At 38.5% G+C, this 18,549-nt stretch overlaps 1 protein-coding gene across 10 annotated transcripts in view; it reads right to left on the bottom strand.

Moving 5' to 3' along the window:
• Window positions 1–4,468, bottom strand: part of baz2ba (bromodomain adjacent to zinc finger domain, 2Ba) — a 69,594-nt gene extending 65,126 nt beyond the window's left edge. For all 10 annotated transcript variants that reach the window (XM_028592811.1, XM_028593210.1, XM_028592976.1 and 7 more), the window contains exon 1: window positions 4,204–4,468. The gene's annotated coding sequence lies outside the window, so the exon portion shown is untranslated. The remainder of the gene's footprint in view (window positions 1–4,203) is intronic.
• Window positions 4,469–18,549: the final 14,081 nt, after the last annotated feature.

Genomic DNA, 18,549 nt, shown 5'->3' with positions numbered 1-18,549 from the left:
ACACACAGCAGCATAAATTTGATCGGTTACAATAAGAGGCAATATCAATCTAATGCCTAGAAGCTTTTAGGGCTTTCGCTAAAATGTTGCTTCTTCTCAAAGGACCATTAGCCCTTATAGGATTAATGTCTACTTCAAAACATCTGATTCAAGTCCTCAGTTTCTTGGTACATTATTTCATTTGTCATTATTGTTTTATTTGTGTGTGTGTGTGTGTGTGTGTGTGTGTGTGTGTGTGTGTGTGTGTGTGTGTGTGTGTGTGTGTGCATTATTATTTATATGTAAATGGCCGACCAGTGGCGAGGGATGAGGAAATATGAACAGGAGTCTGTCTAACGTTAGTTCTTGAATTATTTGGTTAACACAGAGCAGACCTCTACTCCATCTCAAAATGTCACAGCTCTGTGTCAGCACTAACATGCAGAGATTTGACAGGGCTCCCAGATGGCCATTATTATCAATAGATTGTTTGTAGGTCTAATTAATCTCTGTCTAAATATAAAATACTGACAACAATGGCAAGGCATATTTAGATTAGGAGTTACAATGAGTATGATCATGCAAAAGTTAAATGTTTCTATCGTCACTAATTTAGTCTTCTGCTATTATGTCTAAAAAATACGTCATTTATATTATGATATATCTTGTCACAGAAAACACAGTACATGCTGTAGCCCAGGATAAAGTCAGTGATGGATTTAATCAGCAACAAACTCACAGTTTGGGGAAATCATCATTTCTATGGTGACGTTTGCCAAAATGGATGCCAATATGGATATATACATTTCAGTTTAATATTCCTGTTAAACTGTACTATAAGTGTGAACCTTGGTAAAGACACCTCGAAACACTGCTCAATCCATTCATGTCATGATTTAATAACACTTACTTTTTAGAGATGAGCACACATTCTATATATTTTGCTATTGTATTTTTCTTTTTTTTTGCATTTTTTTGTTCTGCAGCAGGTGAACCCCCAAGTGCCACAAATGAAAACCGGTTTTGGTTAACAGAAAAAATGTGGAACTGAGCTCTACTCAGTCCCAAAAGTTGATGATTGTCTATACAGGTTAGTGATTGTCACTGAAGTGCACATGTATGCATTTGCAATTGACAGATGAATCATTAATATAACAATTTGTTGTAATATTACTCCCAGTACAGTGTTTTTAATGTATGTTGTATGTCATGTCTGTGTCTTTTGAATGGACTTTGAGTCTGGCAATAAAGTTGTTACTGATGATGATGATGATGATGATACTGTAACATCTTTAAGCCAGCATCATTGCCTCATACCGATGACTTGATCGATATATCATGCACACCTAATAAATCTCACTTCACTACATTTTCAAAAGAACACTACACACAACAAACTATGGGTTTCCTCCAAAGAAAAAAAGATAGCCCCATATTCAATAGTAAAGGATTATAGAGAATACAGCAGCCATGTGTGCACATGGGATTGTCTTCTCAAAAGCTGTCCAAGTTCTGTCAGATTCAGCACCCCCAGACACAGAGCTCGTGAACCTAATTTCACCTAATCAGCTTAGTCAATAGCAACCGTTTGCTGTGACTTTGGTAGACATGCAAATAGGGCTTAACTATGTCTATCCTTAATTCCTGAATGTTCAAGTCAAGCGGAAGTCCTCCTTTATCTCTTCAAAAACAACAGTTCCAATTTCAGAGAGAGAAAGAGAAGCAGAGAGAGAGAGAGAGAGAGAATAAAACTACAGCCTTTTTTTTCTTTGCCTGGCAAGGAGAGACATCTCTGATTTGAGTGTGCTTGAGGTAGCACAGTGTGCTTTCATTTCAAACCAACATAGCAAACAATCTCTGACAGATTTGTTCCCCTTTTTTCACTTTTGCTCTTGCTCACAATCTCTCTCAAATTATGGGAAAACACACTTCACAAATGTATTAGCACTTCTTGTTGGTTTGTATGTTCAGCTGCAGTATACACACACACACACACACACACACACACACACACACACACACACATTTTCAAACAAATCTGCACAAAATGACACCAACAACAGATAGTTATAATAGTGGTAGAAAACTGAGACACTGTTCCGTTTTAATTCACTGATACCACTAATGGCTTCTTAGCAGCGCCATGAAATCAAGCAGCTGTCACGTCGATGCATCAGCAGTGAGAGGAGGGAGAGCCATCCCCATAAGGACAGAGGCACCGCGCCTTCATGTTTGGCTAAACATCTGCTCCTCTGCTCCAGCTTTGCAGCAATAAACGGGCAAACAAAAGAGGTGGGAGGTGAAATGATCAGATTTTCCATTTCAAAGCATTTGTTCAGTTTGTTTTCGTTTCCCCCTCCTCTTTCTCAAACTGCTTACAGGACATGGGAGAAGTGAGATCAAGTTTGAACTGTGAGGGACAGAGCAAATGCATAAGCTAAAATAACACCTTTTGTAAGATGGATGACAGAAATGAAATAAGGTCACCATTTTTCAAGAGGCTCTTCTCTAAACGTTCACATCTTAAACTTGTCAAATCAGTGTGGGGTGATTCAAATTGTGTTTGTATAATGATGACGAGATATGCACGTGCACATCCTAACCTTGTCAATCTGGCAAATCTATCAATCATACATCAATTCAACTTTGTGTAAACAACACCAGTACAGCAATAAATGTTTCTTTAAAGGGCAATAAATACCTTTTGAATCACATAATTATTTCAAACAACTCTGCAAATCAAAGGATGTCTAATCACTTATTTTGGCAGTGACATCCAGCTACATTTCATTTTGACTGTTCTTCCCTTAATAGGATTCTTGGTAATTAATATCCTTCCTTCCTTTCTTCCTTCCCTCCTCCTCCTTCCTTCCTTCCTTCAGTCATCCATTCACGTTCAGTTGCAAAGACAAACATAGCTCAGCACTGAGTAAACTTTCAAATCACATTAAACAACATAGCTTAAAAATAACAAATACATTTGTGCAATTGAGGCTGTACCAAAATACCACCATGTCCACCTGTCTCTCTCCAAAGATCACAACAGACATATAACGTTACGTCACTTTATATTTGCTTTTTAAAGCAAACGTCTCTCGATCACAAACTGCCCTTTCAGATACAACTGCCTTCAAATCATCGCTGACAATCTATTAACCACCTTCCTTTTCTTTCTAAAAAACCGCAGACAGTACGCTATGACCGTCCCATTTTGTTCAAACAAGTCTAAAACTTTGGTAAAACTTGCGACAAAAAACGTGGATCCATTTCCTTTTAAAGCAGCCTGTGTGCGTGTGTGTGTGTGTGAGAGAGATAGTTAGGAGGGAGGTAGGGGTGCTTGGGGGGACAATTTTAAAATAACCAAGATGGCGAGAGGCTTGTTGTTTTGGAAGGGGCAGAAAAAAATGGAGGATATTGTAATATACACAAAGGGATACATTTCAACAACTCGGCCAAGCGGCTGCTAGCTTGCCTGCATGCCTCTCGGTTTGAGGAAGCGACCGCGATAGCAGCAGCTGCCCCCGGCAGGCTGGCCAGCAAAAAGCCTGCAACACGGAAAGCTTAACAACTCTGACCCGCTGTGGAAAAAGAAATGAATATTATACGTCCAAGTTAATCCGAACCGAAGGGGATATTTATGTATTTGTCGCTAATTGTTTTATTTTCGCGTCGAGGGACTATTAAACTGGATGGATTTTAACGGACGGGAAGCGAGGACCAACGGCACTCCAGTGTCTTAGTTACTGCCCCCCCCCCTTGCTTTTAACGTTGACGGTTACGAACATCCAGCACACAAAAAATACGCAAACAAAACCGACAATCACACGGTTGATAAAAGCAGAACACCATAAACTCCTTGGAAAGTTCCATTTCTTAACCATTAAACAAGTTATCAAACAGCCCGAGTGAACGGTGCGAGAGAAAAAGGAGAGAGGGACACAAAGACGATTCCCACTATCAGGTCACCACTCAGAAGAGGAAAAAAAAAAAAAAAAAACACTTCGTTTTTATAGTAAAGAGAAAAAAAAACTTTAGACATTTGGCTACCGAATGCACCGACCGAATGAATTACCCACAGCGTAGCACAATAAACTATCTAATAACCAGTTTACAACAAGCTGAAAAAAAAGAAGCTAAGAAAGTAGAAACGAAGCCAGCTCTACGCAGCTCATCGCTTGTTCTGTGACGAGGGGGAAAACAGCGTCAGTGAAATAAAACACTTACCTTTTTTTAGTTTCGACACTTTACTTATTTCCAACGTGGGTTTTTAGTTCAACTAACACTTCGGTTCGGTCTTCTTGTCGCCTCTTTGTTTCCTTGGTCGGTTTTGGTTACGAAAAAGAGGTCGGGGACGAATGATAAAGAAGGGAATTGGGCAGTAATTGAGTCTCGGTGTGTGTGAGTGTGTGTGTTAGTTACTAACAGCAGATTGAAGGAGACTCTTCTCAAGGTTTATTCAGCTCCACTTCAAGGAACCGACCTGACGTCAGCTCACTACTGCCACACAAAGAAAACTTATTATTTGTGCAGCGGCCGTAGTAAGCGAAGGATACTGTTAGTGACCGTTATTACTTTAATTGCGACATTGTCATTAAGCCCTCACAGCACTGTCAGGGATGAAGCGATAACTTTATTTGTGACGGCGTCTTAAATCATGCAGACCTGTGGCGATTATCGGCCACTAGTGTAAACAAATAACATAATAAATGAATCCGCTGCATTAAAAAATAAAAAATAAACATTTATTTGTGTTTTCTCATATAAAAGACACAACTTTCATATAACTTTGATCACTTTGATTCATTATTATGATGTCGATAATGGATTGAATTTATGCCTTAAAATGTGGATTTACATAAAATGGCCTATCAAATTATAGGCTACCTGCATGCAATGTATTGCAAAGTCGTACAATCCTTTTCATATTATAGACAACATTTGATTTTGTTTTCTTTATGGATTTATTTTGAAATGTGCTAGCCTATATGAATAAAGCTGTGGTCATCTATAGTATGACCTGGTACCAGAGAATGTTTTGCATTTTTGCTTGTTAAATGACCTAATCAATTAAACATCTTCAAAATAGTTGATGATTAATTGACTAATCAATTTGGCTGAAATTGGTATTATTAGAGAAACTGAAGGCTTGCAGGTGATGTTGGACTAAGGTGGAATCCTCAGTGATTACATCAATTGTAAAGGCTGATCGTAATATTGTCATCCACACACATTAGCTACTAGGCCTATATGTACTGTAATTATTTATTTAATGAGTTACATCTTCCCTTTAGTATCTAGCTTTCTGTCTATTTATCTAAGTTACTGGCAGTCTTTTCTCAATTCCTTTTGTGTCTCACTAATAACTGTCCAAATGATGATCCCTGAGAAGACGATACATGATCAAACAAATACAAATGAGTTTCACACAGGCTCTAAATTAGAAGGCATTTGCCAAACAAAAACAGAAATGGGACAGATCTTCCTCGGGATAGGATCAATACATTGCCTGGCAAAGACAGCCATCTGTGCCTAATTGTATGCTTTACCTCCTCTTCTGAACACACAATAAGCAACAGGCTGAGCGCAGGCCCTCTGACCCAGACTGGGTTTCCAGACGGGGGAAGATTATTTCATTCAACTGGAAAACAACAAGGGGGTGGGGTGGTGGGGAGGATTTTTTTTTTTTTTTTGCAGATGGAGTGGGCAACTGTTCTTATATGCCCCACCCTGATGAGGACAAGGATGGGTCACAGAGCCAGAGCCAATTGGTGTGTATCTCTTTACATGTCACACCACCCCTGGTTGTATCCATTTTAACAGGTATTATACTGGATTAACAAACTGTTCACTGTTAGTTTATGGACACCTCATAAATCACACGCAAACAATGAACTCATTGTTGGCAGCGTGATGGAGTGTTGGTTTACAGGCACATTCATATTAATGCTTCATAAACATTATAAATGACCATAAATGTTTCCTGTTTTTTCTCTCTTTCTGGTTCTCTCCGCTGTTATCTCACAACCCTAAAAAGTGTCACCCTGACGTCTTTGATGTTACTGCAAGAATTGCAAAGATGTTACTCAGAAATCATTTTTATGTATAAAAAGAAAGAAAAAAAGAAAAAAGGTGGTGGTGGGGTAGGGGTCTGATAAAACATTCATGATCACCTGAGTTTGGAGGATGGACACAGAACCCCTTATTCAGCTTGTGGTATGCTGTTATAGCCATTTTATAAGCTTGCTCCATGTTCTATGGTCATTGATTTTCTTCTCTGCCCCTTTCCATTACCTGTTGAGATGGGGGGGTTTTGCTCTTCGTCAAACCACGCGCACACACACACACACACACACACACACACACAATCCTCTCTATCTGTCTTTCTAGCCACTGGCACCCTGGTGTATTTCTCCATCTCCTCCGCCTCTTGTAGCAGGAATGACAGGCCATGAGGAATGACAGTGGCTCTGTTTGTCATACAGTAGCAGCAAGAAGCAAGGATTTTTAATTGCATTGGAGAATCTTCATTAAAGAGAGCACATGGGGGCGGGAATGGGGGAGAGGGCTGCATGGGGCGGCGTCGGGGGGCACTCTGAGCCTCGTCATTAGGAGAAGGCACTAGCAGTATAGAAGGGTGGGCCCTCTTTGCATGCACACTCAGAATGCCTGCCGTACCTCGGTCATTTGTAACATAATAAGTGCCAGCACAATGACTGCAATGCGAGAAAGCACACCACAGGGAAGAGAAGGGGGAAGGGAGACAGCATGTCTGTCTAAAGGAGGGACTTTTTGTCTTGATTAGAAAGTATAATGAGCTACTAAAGAAACAGGAAGGAAAAAAAAAGATCTCTCCTGAGACTGATGGAAAACAAATTAATGTGGTGATTTGGATTTAATTATTATTTTTCTATTAGTCCACCATGCAAAGACAGGGACAGCCGTCAGAAGCGAGTAGCTGTGCTTGCATTTATTGATTTTTGCCCAGACACATTCAGGGAATACAGATTCATCTTCTCTCCTCCCCACACAATCCGCTATGTGGGATTCCATTAACACAAGAAGCTTCCAGCAACTCTGAGATGTTTAATTTGAACACCATAAATGGGGCTTAAAATAGTGTTCACACACAAGAAAAGTGCCCCAAGGATGTCTTTTTATGCAATTGAATTAGGCCTCACTTGTTGTTGTGTCCTACATAATAACTATTAAATAAACACCCAATAAATTAAATTAAGACAATGTTCTGTAGAATGAGTCGAGTGCTATTGTTCCTCTCTGCCTCCAACATCTTACACTGCTATGATAGTTGAGTTTAATTTAATCTTTTGTTTTGGATTAATGTACGAACCGCAATTATTCTTCCCATCCATGTAGTATCTTCTCTTTGTAGTGTCCTTTCAATACATCAGTAGTCTTCAACACAATGCCTTGTGAGATGTAATGATTTGCAAAGTCAATGATTTGAACTGCCTGTGTGATTGAAGCACAAGGGACCAATTTGCAGCTGCTACGTATATGTAGAATATTGGTGTGCCTCAAGTAGCACTCATATTCTCTCGCTGACATGAAATTCAGCTATTATGCCAGATGAACGCTGTTATTGATTGGTATCCTACTATCCCCTTAGAAGGTTTGCAATAAATGTAATGGCTTTGAGTCTGTAGACCCAATTACAGATATTCTGAAACTCTGCCCAGTATATAGTATAGTATAGTATATGGGAATCCATTTGACAGTGAAACATGCATCAATCATTGACCTTTAACCCCAGAGTCATCTACAGGAAGCCGGTTCAGGGATGTTGTGTTTTCTGTGACACAAATGTTTTTAGCCATCCCAAAGTCATCCTTATGATTCACTGTCAGCTTGAATAAACATTGTACTTTTCAAATGCATACAAAATGGCCTAGATAAATGTGATTGACCAAAATAATGTTTTCCACGCAAGGTTACCAAGGACTTGTACACCCCTGCACAGTCAAAATGAGTGCACTTAGAGAGTGTTATTGTGGTGAATGTAACTGAGCAGAACCCTCTGTTGCATGATGTAATACACAGAAGGGAGAAATCATCATAATAGCAGAGTAGTAGAGTGACTCATTCGTTGATGAGGTACATTCACACTGTCATTCAATGAGGAGATGCAGTCTGTGTGCACATGTTGTCAGTGTGTGACCGATAGAGATAGAAAGAGAGAGAGAGAGAGAGAGAGAGAGAGAGAGAGAGAACACATTAGTATGTTCCTTTTCTGGGAATGAGGAGTCATTTGTGCCAGGAAAGTGGAGAAACTAGTCCCAGCCTTACAGTGATGCATCTCCCCATGAAGAATTAGATCACAAGCAAATGTCACCCCAACCTGAGCAAAGCCAAATGACCTTGAATCAAATAAAAACACATTTTTACACACTTCAGTGTGTACACACGCCACACAAAATGTCAGCAGATTTTCCATTCGCTAAACCTGCGCCTAAGTGCAGGAGTTTAGCTAAGGTAATCAACCTAGTATTTTTCCGTCTGAATATCACCCTGCAGGAACCCTGCTGTTAAATACAGTTAACTACAGTTACTTTCTGATAATTTAATCAACTTAAAATACAGTGGCATGCAATTTCCCTTACTCAATACTGACTAAAAAAAGAAAGAAAAAGAAAAACAGGTGCACACACACATACAAACTGACATTACTTACGTTCTGTGACTCTGATTTCTCTAATTCTGCTTTTTGAGACGGATGAAACTGAGGGGATTTTTCAAGGGAAATTACTTTCAAGCTTGAGCGCATTACTTCATACTTCATCATTAATTCATAGTTTACATGTAACTAGCTTTGCTTTCTGTCCAATGGAACTAACATATATATTTGACAGTGGCGTTTACTTTGATAGATAAGTGACCATTGTACTTGTGTTGCTGTGTTCCCCTCTCTTTTCTGACCCGCATAAAAAGCATGATATTAGTTATTACTGTAGTGCAATTGTAACACCAGTTTGTTTCTTTTTTTTTTTTTTTTTTTTTACATGAATAATGCATGGTCATTACCTGGAAAAATAAGAAACATTATTGTAATTCCATGGAGACCAGTTGTACTTCTATTACAGTAAGTCATCCACTAGTGATTTGTAATGCAAAGGTAAGCTACCTTTTATGGGATTCCACTGAAATGCTAATCCGCAGGAGGCTCTCAGCTCATATTGACAGCCATTACTGTTGGCCAAATCAGTTATCAGAGATTTAAACAGTGTTCAGTATCTGCACGTGAAGCTTTCTTGTTAATACGATACTTTGACAAGTTTGATTTGTTAGAGAGTTCCCTGAAAATTTGGATTAAAGCATGGAAAAGGAATGTTATTTACATTGCAGTGTGCTGAAAAGTGGAACTCGTAACTTATCTCAAATTAGCCATGCCTTGTGTTACATGGCTAGCATTTAGTGTGAACACCGACTTTTTTTAGGACACACCAAACTCATGTGAGTGAGAATTCAAATTATGCAACTTTGCCAGGCAACTACGACAAGTGAATCATTTGATATGAAAAAAGACATAGTCACTGATACAGATAACAGTTCTGGAGGTGTATTGTGTCTTGCGTTCTAACTTGAAATTCTGAATAGAAAGAGTCATGTTGTCACCTGTGTCTATTTTGATGTGGATACCATAAAAAAAACAATACTTAAGAGCATATATTTGTGTGCAAGGTGAATTAGGCCTGGGTTTGTCCTACACATTGATTCTGTATGTATTTGTTACCTTACTTACATACAAATAAAAGCAGAAACCACAAAAAAACTAATCCAAAGTAAAATCGATGCTAAAACACTGTTTCAAAATGCTTCCTTTGGTCTAATTATAGACCTTAAAGTCTCATTTAAATGCGGAAAAAATGTCGATGCATACCATGAGCTATTTTCAGATGAGGTGTGTCAAGGCCATCAAAAATACATCTATTGAACAAGCTTTCATATTCATCCAGAGGTGTGTTTGAACTGTGTATAAAGCCTAAGCGCTATTATAAAATGTATGAAAAAAGCCCCCCTGCAGATATAATGTCCACAAACATAATGCAGAACAGCATCTGTACTCTTTTTTAATCAGTAATGCATAAGACAAAGTGTTTAGGACGCTACTACTGTTTTTTAGTGTTCGGAAAGATCTGAGTTCCTGTAGCTGAACATCCGAGGAAACGTGTTTCTTATTAATGTTTACCATACAGTTTGAGTACAATGTTGTGACTTTCCCGCAAAAAATTGATTGTTTAATATGTCTGAGATTAATGAAGCCATATGAACAGCCTTTCCCATCCTTTCCCAACATCGGTTACATCTTGAATAATCCATAATATTTCAAAGCAAAATTAGAAATTGAAGGCATTATGTTAACATATTTACATACAACATGATCAAACAAACCCTTTTGAGTTCTTCACACATTTTGTACAAATTTTAGGGAAGAGAGTTCAAAGGTACTTTAAGATGTTTCTGGTAATTTCTCTGCAAGACAATCTTTAATCCCTCAGAGTAATAACAGCTTGGTTTCATGGTTTCATCATGAGCTGACATTTGCCTCCGAGCATGATTGCCAAGTGTTATAGAGCGCTTCATCCAAAAAAAAATTACACTTAGTGTTTAAAGATAAAACCCCAACTTTCCTTCAGCTCACTGTTGATATTGTCAACAAAAACTGAAAACATCAACAGTGAGCTGGGAGGAATTTTGAGAATTTATAGGCGTTATAGGTCACAATAACAACATCAGGTAGCGCATCTTTACTGACCTTTTTACTGGCAACCTCTTAGATCCTCAAAGGAGTGAATTCTTTATAAAGGGTATGGGCCTTGGAAACTTCAACAATTAAGCCCACTGTAGAAAACTAGGAGGCAAATATAATTGTCTCATAGCGTAGTGTATTGTCTACGTGCCTTAAACGGCAAAGATCTGGAGTACTGAAGTCAAAAGGCGATAACATCTGTCTGTCAGCCTGTCACACCTGCATGTTTGAAAGTTTCATTATGAATAATAAATGAATCCTTTAAGTGTGGTGGTGTCAAAGAGAACATTGTCTCTTGGAAATGAAATACACGTTTGGTGTGAAATAACAATCTAATTTACAGTGGTATAGTCCTTTATATGCCAATTGAGCAGTATTAGTAGAATTCAAATTAAATCCACACTGAAGCAAATTATTATTCTTTGAAAAAAAATATTGTAAATGTGTATATTTCTATTAGTGTGACTGGTTGTATTTGTATTAATTTAATAATTAACTGTCTCTATTAATTTCTTTGATTGGGAAAAATAAATTATTTAACAGACACAGTTCACAGTTCACATTGAACTGTTGTGTTAATACGGCTGGGCAGGACTAGTGATTCATTACTAAATGATAATAAATAAAGTATTAATGTTTGAAGTTTAGCAGGAAAATACATGCAAGTATGGAGCATCTGAACATGGTGGGCCTGAGCCTGAGACTTAGGTGGGCCTGAGAGCGTGGTCTTAAGACGATTTTAGGACTGATGAAAACAGGCCCTGTGTTAATTGATACTGGCAGGCCGCTGTTCCTCCTGGCAGTGTGCAGGCAGACATTCTGGCCTGCCCTCAGTGACGCCTGGTCAAAAATAGGGCACCACACAGCACAGTAATGATCACAATGGTGACATCATCTTTGCCTTCAGTGTGCTCTCCCCTCACTGCTCATCTGAACAAAGAGCAGCAGGCATGCAGGGAGGGAGGCAGATGTCACTTTGTGTCTGGGGAACATTAAGACCAGCAAATGTTCTTTGAATCCTTGGAAAAGCCTTTTAGTGGTTGTGTTGGGTAAAACATTCCTCTGTTAAAAAAGTCACTAATTGAAAAATGGACTCCTTCTCTTCATGAATCAAGTGTAGGCTATGTTTTTTATTTTTTTATTTGTCCGCAACACAGAATTTCAAGACAACATTTCTACTGATAGGACTTATATTCGCTGATTGCAACGGAGCAAACCTATGGTCGGAGAAGAATGTCCGCAAATAGCTCACAAGCATTTTAGATGGTGCCCCTCAAACATGTGAGCTAAAGTGTTACCACATGTGGCCTTGCTTTTTCTCGCCATTGTTGTTGATCTGTTTAGATGTATGTCTGCACTCCTTGAAGTTTGAAGCAGGCCCATGCACACTTTAAATGAAGCCAAACGTCATCCTCAAGTGGGCAAAGACTTCCTCATTATAAAAATATTAATACATTGTCTGCCTATCCCCAATGAGAACATGAGATATTGCACTGTAAACATGCAACTGAACTCCACGCATCACAAATCTTTGGCCACATTTAGCCTGAGGTTTGGTTGTTCTACAAAACCTTTAAAAAAAGAAGCCATGTCTTGGTGAGAAGGTTTTTGAAAGCAACACAACATTGGAAATTCCCCCAGGACAACGACTTACAATATGTGCTTTGTAAGGTCCCTCAACTCTGCTGTGTTGCATGTTTGTTTTCATGAATCTTCTATTTGATTTACACTGGAAATAACTCACAACCTTAGCCTGGATGTTGCTTCCTAGAGGTTTCTCAAAAGGCATAGACTCTTGCTCTTTGTGCTCTTGAAGACACTGAGCTTGTATTGTAGTTCTCCTATAAACCAGCCTTTGTGTCATTCATGTGTCTTCACAAACAGAGAGTGGGAGAGAGGGAGGAAGGGAGGCATAGAGAGAGGGAGGGAGGGAGAGAGAGAGAGAGCGAGAGGAAACAGATTCTCAAGACCTGGACGAGTCGTGGGAAAAGAGGGGTCTTGTAGAGGAAAAGCAAGAAATGTCTCAGGACATTCCTTTGTGATTACACAGCCCTTCACAAATCCAGACATTCTTGCACTTATTCTGTCTTAAGGTTTGAGTTTAAGTCAATTTCATGAGCAGAGTGTAAACATCAACATCTCCATGTCCTTCAAGTTGTTGTGAGACGTTGTTCCAGTTATGTTTTGTGATTTTTAAAGCTGTTTTATTTGGAAAAACAGCTAAACCTGAGGGTAACGTCACCACCAATTTGAACTAATTAGGCTTTTTTTTTATAGCTCTGCACATGGGAAAACTTTGATTTTGCACCATGGCATTTTGCACAGAGAGACAGGTAGGTATGCATCTCATATCCACACCACATAAACAAGAGGATTTAAGTAAGAGGTGGGCATTGTGTGCAAATCTCAGGTTACATGCCCATGATCTCAGTTGAAAGCATTGGCTGCCCCCAGTGGGAAAAGAAGCATGTTCCTCCCTTGTCACAGCTAGCATGAATGAGAAACAGCTCCAAGGAATGCTCCATTATCATCCTATCAGCAGTACTGGGGGAGGAGAGGTTGTAGTCTCTCTTCATGTAGCAGAATCATGTGTCTGAAGGAAGAAGTGGGGGGGGCTGTGGCATTGGCCTACAGACCCGCAATTGGTTTGAGCATCCTCCTCCCCAACTTACCAGACCTTGTACTTCCTCATTTGTCTAGGTCATGCGTCCTTTTTGTCAGTAATTAATCTGCAGCACCAGCACCGCCCTCCTATATTTATCCTTTTCACTCTCAGTTTCTCCTTCACCTCTTGTTCTGTTAGCCTTGGCTAGATTTACACTCGGTTAGATCACTGACTGTTCACTGTAGTATACATGCGACTAATAAAGGATTGCTCGGCCTGTCAATTGCTACGTTTTACCAAGCATGATGAGTGTCTTGTTGACCTCCACATTATTATGCATCTGCTGTGCAACAGTGCTCCCCCTTCGCTCCAAACTGACCTTTCATAGCCCCCACACACATAACACAAATTCAGTGTGTTACAATTTTAGATGGTACATTTGCACTTTACTCAGTGAAAAACACACACACCGACACACACACACACACACACAGACACACAATAACTTATATAATATATGCAACATGAAAACAAAATAAATTAAAAAAAAGTATATGTTCAGGATAATCTTTGATCAATGCTTCCTGAGGTCTACTAAATTAGATGTGAGTTAAAGTATGCAAATCAAATGAATGCTGCTAATCCTGGATTGACTGTGATGACGGGATCTACAAGGCCTTTCAAAACAATTATTCAAATCAATCTAATTAAACCTGTTGAAATTGGCTTTAATTGCCTCCCTGACTAAACAAACACCAAGTTCTGGCATGCAAATAATAGTGCCACTCAATTGCCTCTTCCAAGGATGTGGAGGGAGAAAGTGTGAGCTGCAGCGCCACTTAGTGGCTGTTAGCTTCCTCTGGCTTTCATAATGACGTCAGTCCTGGACAGCACTGTCCAGCACCAGCGTATACACTGTCTGTCTGTGTGTGTGTGTGTGTGTGTGTGTGTGTGTGTGTGTGCTACCTTTGTTACAAAATGACCCAGATTCAGATAATTTTCAAATAATTCATAACCCTTATAGAAAAACACTTATTTAGCATTTGCTCAACAGTGCTGGAAAGCATGTACGTAGCTGTAAGCAAAGTTTTCACTTATTCATTTTGACTTGTGTTCACAGTGGCTCCCTTGAGGCAGTAATTTTGAAAATGTCAAAATGCCATGATGCACGTAAGATGCATCACATGACCCAATTTAGTCAAAATCCAATGAGTGGTGTGTGTGTGTGTGTGTGTGTGTGTGTGTGTGTGTGTGTGTGTGTGTGTGTGTTGTGTGTGTGAGAGAGAGAGATAATGTATATAAAAGACAGATATTTGAAACTTGAATTACATTAACTTTCAAGCCAATACATTCAATTTAAAAACAATTTAGATGTTTTAACAGATTCATTGATCGACATTTTGGCAGATAAAAATATAAACATTTGTCCATTTGTCTCTCTTCCCATTTCGTGATGGCTAATATATTCCTTCATCAATACATGATTGCTACATCTTCTCTATTGTCATTGTACTAAATTGACAGACATATACTAGGTTCATTTTTCCACATCCATGTCTTTGGTGCTCATCACATTAGGAAGTGTGAGGTTTGTCAAGCTTGTTTGCCATAATCATAATAATCAGATGTCAAACAATGCTAATAAAAAAACAACTCATTGTTGTACCACTGTCAAATGTAATTTATTAAAAATGAAAGTTCTGCAATTATGACTTTAGTAAATGTAGAAGTGTTATCAACATGTAGCCTATTTAAATATCAAAAGTAAAAGTGCTTATTATTCATAACTGCAGAGTGACCCCTTACAGAATGTTATAATATTATTATATTGGAGTTGTATTACTGTTGCAGATATTTAAACAGCATGTTAATGTTGTTAATTGAGTTGTTTTTGATTTGATACACTGTTGGGTAGTTTGTTCTGTAACATGGCTATATATTTCATTCGATCATATATTTTGTTAAATCTTTTTTTGTATGCAAATCTAAATTAGCAAAGTAACTATAACTAGTTTCCAAATCAAGTAAAAAGTACAATAGTTCCCTTTGAAATGTTGTCAAGAAAGAGTATTAATTAGCATCAAATGTAAATAAAATAAATTTAAGCGCAGTACTTGAGTAAATGTACACTTAGTTACTTCCCACCACTGCCTGTAATATATATATATATATTATATATATCAACTTTTTATTGTTTTTTTTTATATGCAACATATGTTGAAGTGGATATACTGGTGGTTTGGGTTCTTGGAACAGTGGAACATGTCCCAAACTGTCTCCCAATTAATTGCATTCCCCTCATGGCTCAGTTCTCGCTCCCATTTTTTTACAACTACTACTTACTATTGGGAGTTCTCCAATGGATACTTGCATCAGTTTAGCATAAATCTTGGACACTAATCCTCTCACAGGAAAATCAACAAACCATTAAATGACTGGGTGCGCCGAAGACAAAGGTAGAAAGATATCCTGTGGACCTCAAAACTAGCTCTCTCGTCTTCAAACCTCATTGAATAGCTGGTCTAAAGTATAAATACCTCTGTCACTTCACTGCTTACAAGCAAAGGGTTTGTTATCAGACATTAAGTGTGCATTGTGCCATATTGAGGTATTCAAATGCCACTTATTGGTGTAGTCTAGTTGCTCCTCCACCTGTTTAAAGTTGGTCAACGTGTTGGTGATAATTGTATTCTATGTCATCGGACAATAGTCCAAGAAAGTATGGCATCTCACCTTTTACACAATGTTGTATAGTTTACTGTATATCTGCTTCATTCACAAGTTATATTCCAGTCTTTAAACCCCAAATTGTTTATTTTATTTCCAGCTGGATTCACTGTTTGGGCTGCTTCAGATGCAGTGTTTGCCAATATCCCAAACTCACTGACACAAACTAGCAGTGGTGATAACTAAAAATCCATGGCACATACTGTATAATACTTTCCACAATACACTGGCACATCTCATACAGTAATAATGCTGGCTCGTTGTCTTTTCGCATGCCTCATTCCACATTTTTTGTAGATCACCCAATCTTTGTATACAGACACTACTCTCTAGTTCTTTTTTTCACTTGTTTTGTTTTAATAGTTTAAAATTCAGTAACAAATATCTGCTCCAGGGACTTCAACTTTAGGATTGTACACAGATATCTTCATAAAGCAGCAGCCTGCCAGTGTTGAGTACCTAAAACCATGCTATGAATACAGAAGTGACAAAGGAAATTTGAAGCATTGTGTATATGTGACATATTTTGAGAAAGAAGCAGACTCCCACTGATAAAATAAAATCACGTTAGGTGTAGTCAGGTTATTCCAGAGCCCAAATGTTGTATTGTAGAGCCATGTATGGGCTTGTATTTGTGCAAAAAACATATGCAGTGTGTCAGCACTGGAGTTGGTGGTGGAATAAATCAATTAATCCCGATTGATTTATCTAAGCCACATGAAGACGCTTTGTGAGCCTTCAAAATCGGTGTGAGGTATGAAATTTGATTTTATCATTGCCATAAATCTGTCTATTCTTCTCGGGTTGCATTAATTTAGTGGGCCTAGTTAAAATTTTCGTTAAAAAAACTGTGCATAAGGATAATAAACCATCTGAAACAATATTCTAATCCAAACAAACATGAAGCATTGAAGTTCCAGGAAATTGGTTTGCAAAATGGTATATTTTACACAAAACCACCTGTTGATCAAAGACTGTAAAACAGGCAGATATTACAGATAATCTCAACCATCTGTGATAGGCCTATTGTATTTTGTGCCAATAAATGTTGGGAATAATGATTGTCATCAATAAAAAAAAAGAAATTAATTTTGATCCATTTATGACCTGTTCATATGTCTATTTTCTGATAAGTAGGCCTATGCTTGAGAGTAATGCATCAAATGTGTGTAATCAATCCTTTGGTAAATAATTGTTTCATAATAACGGCATGAGTGGCAATATTAGTGTTCTAAAACTGGAGTGGCAGTGGTTTAACTGGGCAGAGGGCAGTGGATATGCTTGTGTAACTAGTTAGTAAAATGATGTAGCGGGGAGACTTTATTCGTTTTATTCAGTGCAATAATTTATCACTGTGTTAGACGCCATCAATGACGCCATTTGTCTACAAACAATCATAGGCGTAGATTTTGGTGGGGACGGTGGGTATGCGTCCCCACCACATTTCATCATGAGTCATTTTGTACCCACCACTTTTTTTTTTTAAAACCTCGAGCTCAATTTAGTTAAACAAATAAAGTTCATAACACATAGGCATATAATTCGTGAACGACAGATGCCAACAAATCCACAAAAAGCTCTATCCCCCCCACAGGACAGGCACAGATACAGCCGCTCTGCTGCGGACCTTATAGGACATATGAGAACCGTGGGGAGTCAACCCACAGCCGCTCCGCTGCTCTGCTGAAAATGTGAAGCAGAAATGCTTAATGTCAGATAACGTCCATAATAATAGGACTTTGGGTTGGATTTTTTGACAGTTTTCAGTGGTTATGATGAGCAATATGAGAGAAAAATGTGGTGATCATTGATCGCTGTTTAGGTAGTCCTGCTACATTCAACCACGTTAAGCTTTTTCCTTATAGGCTCTAATGAAGCAGAAACGCTTATCAGATAACGTCCATAATAAAAGGACTTTTCCAATTTAACGGGAGAGAGAGGAGCAACAGTGATTAGGAGCATCTTTAGCCAGAGGACATTATTTCTTCAGCTTCTTCTTGCGTTTTCACCCTGATGGGAGGTGTGCTAATAACATTGCAGCAGGTGAATTGGTCGTGCTATTAACGTCATCGCTACACTATGTCTTAGTAAAACCGAAATTAAGTAAACTGCCTTGTTTTCTTTTTACCATGGTAAGCTTTAAATTAACATGTCCTAAACATAAGTTGAATTTGCACCGCAGCGCCGCCACGCCTTGGTGCTTGCGTAGTTCGCACTCTGCATTAAACCACGTTAAGCGTTGTAGAATGCCTGTCTAATGGTTTTTGAAAACTTAAGGCTTCTTCATAAAACGTGTCGGACATCACCACATTTTTTTAATACATTTTTTATTAATTTACATTAGTAATCTACAGGACAGCGTCTTTCAAAACATGAAAAAGAGAAGAAAAAAAATGAATATCATTGTACCCAGCACTTCTGGAAATGCACTTCCAAATGCGTCTCTGTCCCCAGCACATTTCAAACCAAACTG

Source organism: Perca flavescens, chromosome 1 (assembly GCF_004354835.1).
Source record: "Perca flavescens isolate YP-PL-M2 chromosome 1, PFLA_1.0, whole genome shotgun sequence".
In the NCBI taxonomy this organism is placed as follows: Eukaryota; Metazoa; Chordata; class Actinopteri; order Perciformes; family Percidae; genus Perca; species Perca flavescens.
The sequence above is the reverse complement of the archived record's forward strand: the minus strand, read 5'-3'. Positions and strand labels throughout refer to the sequence as shown.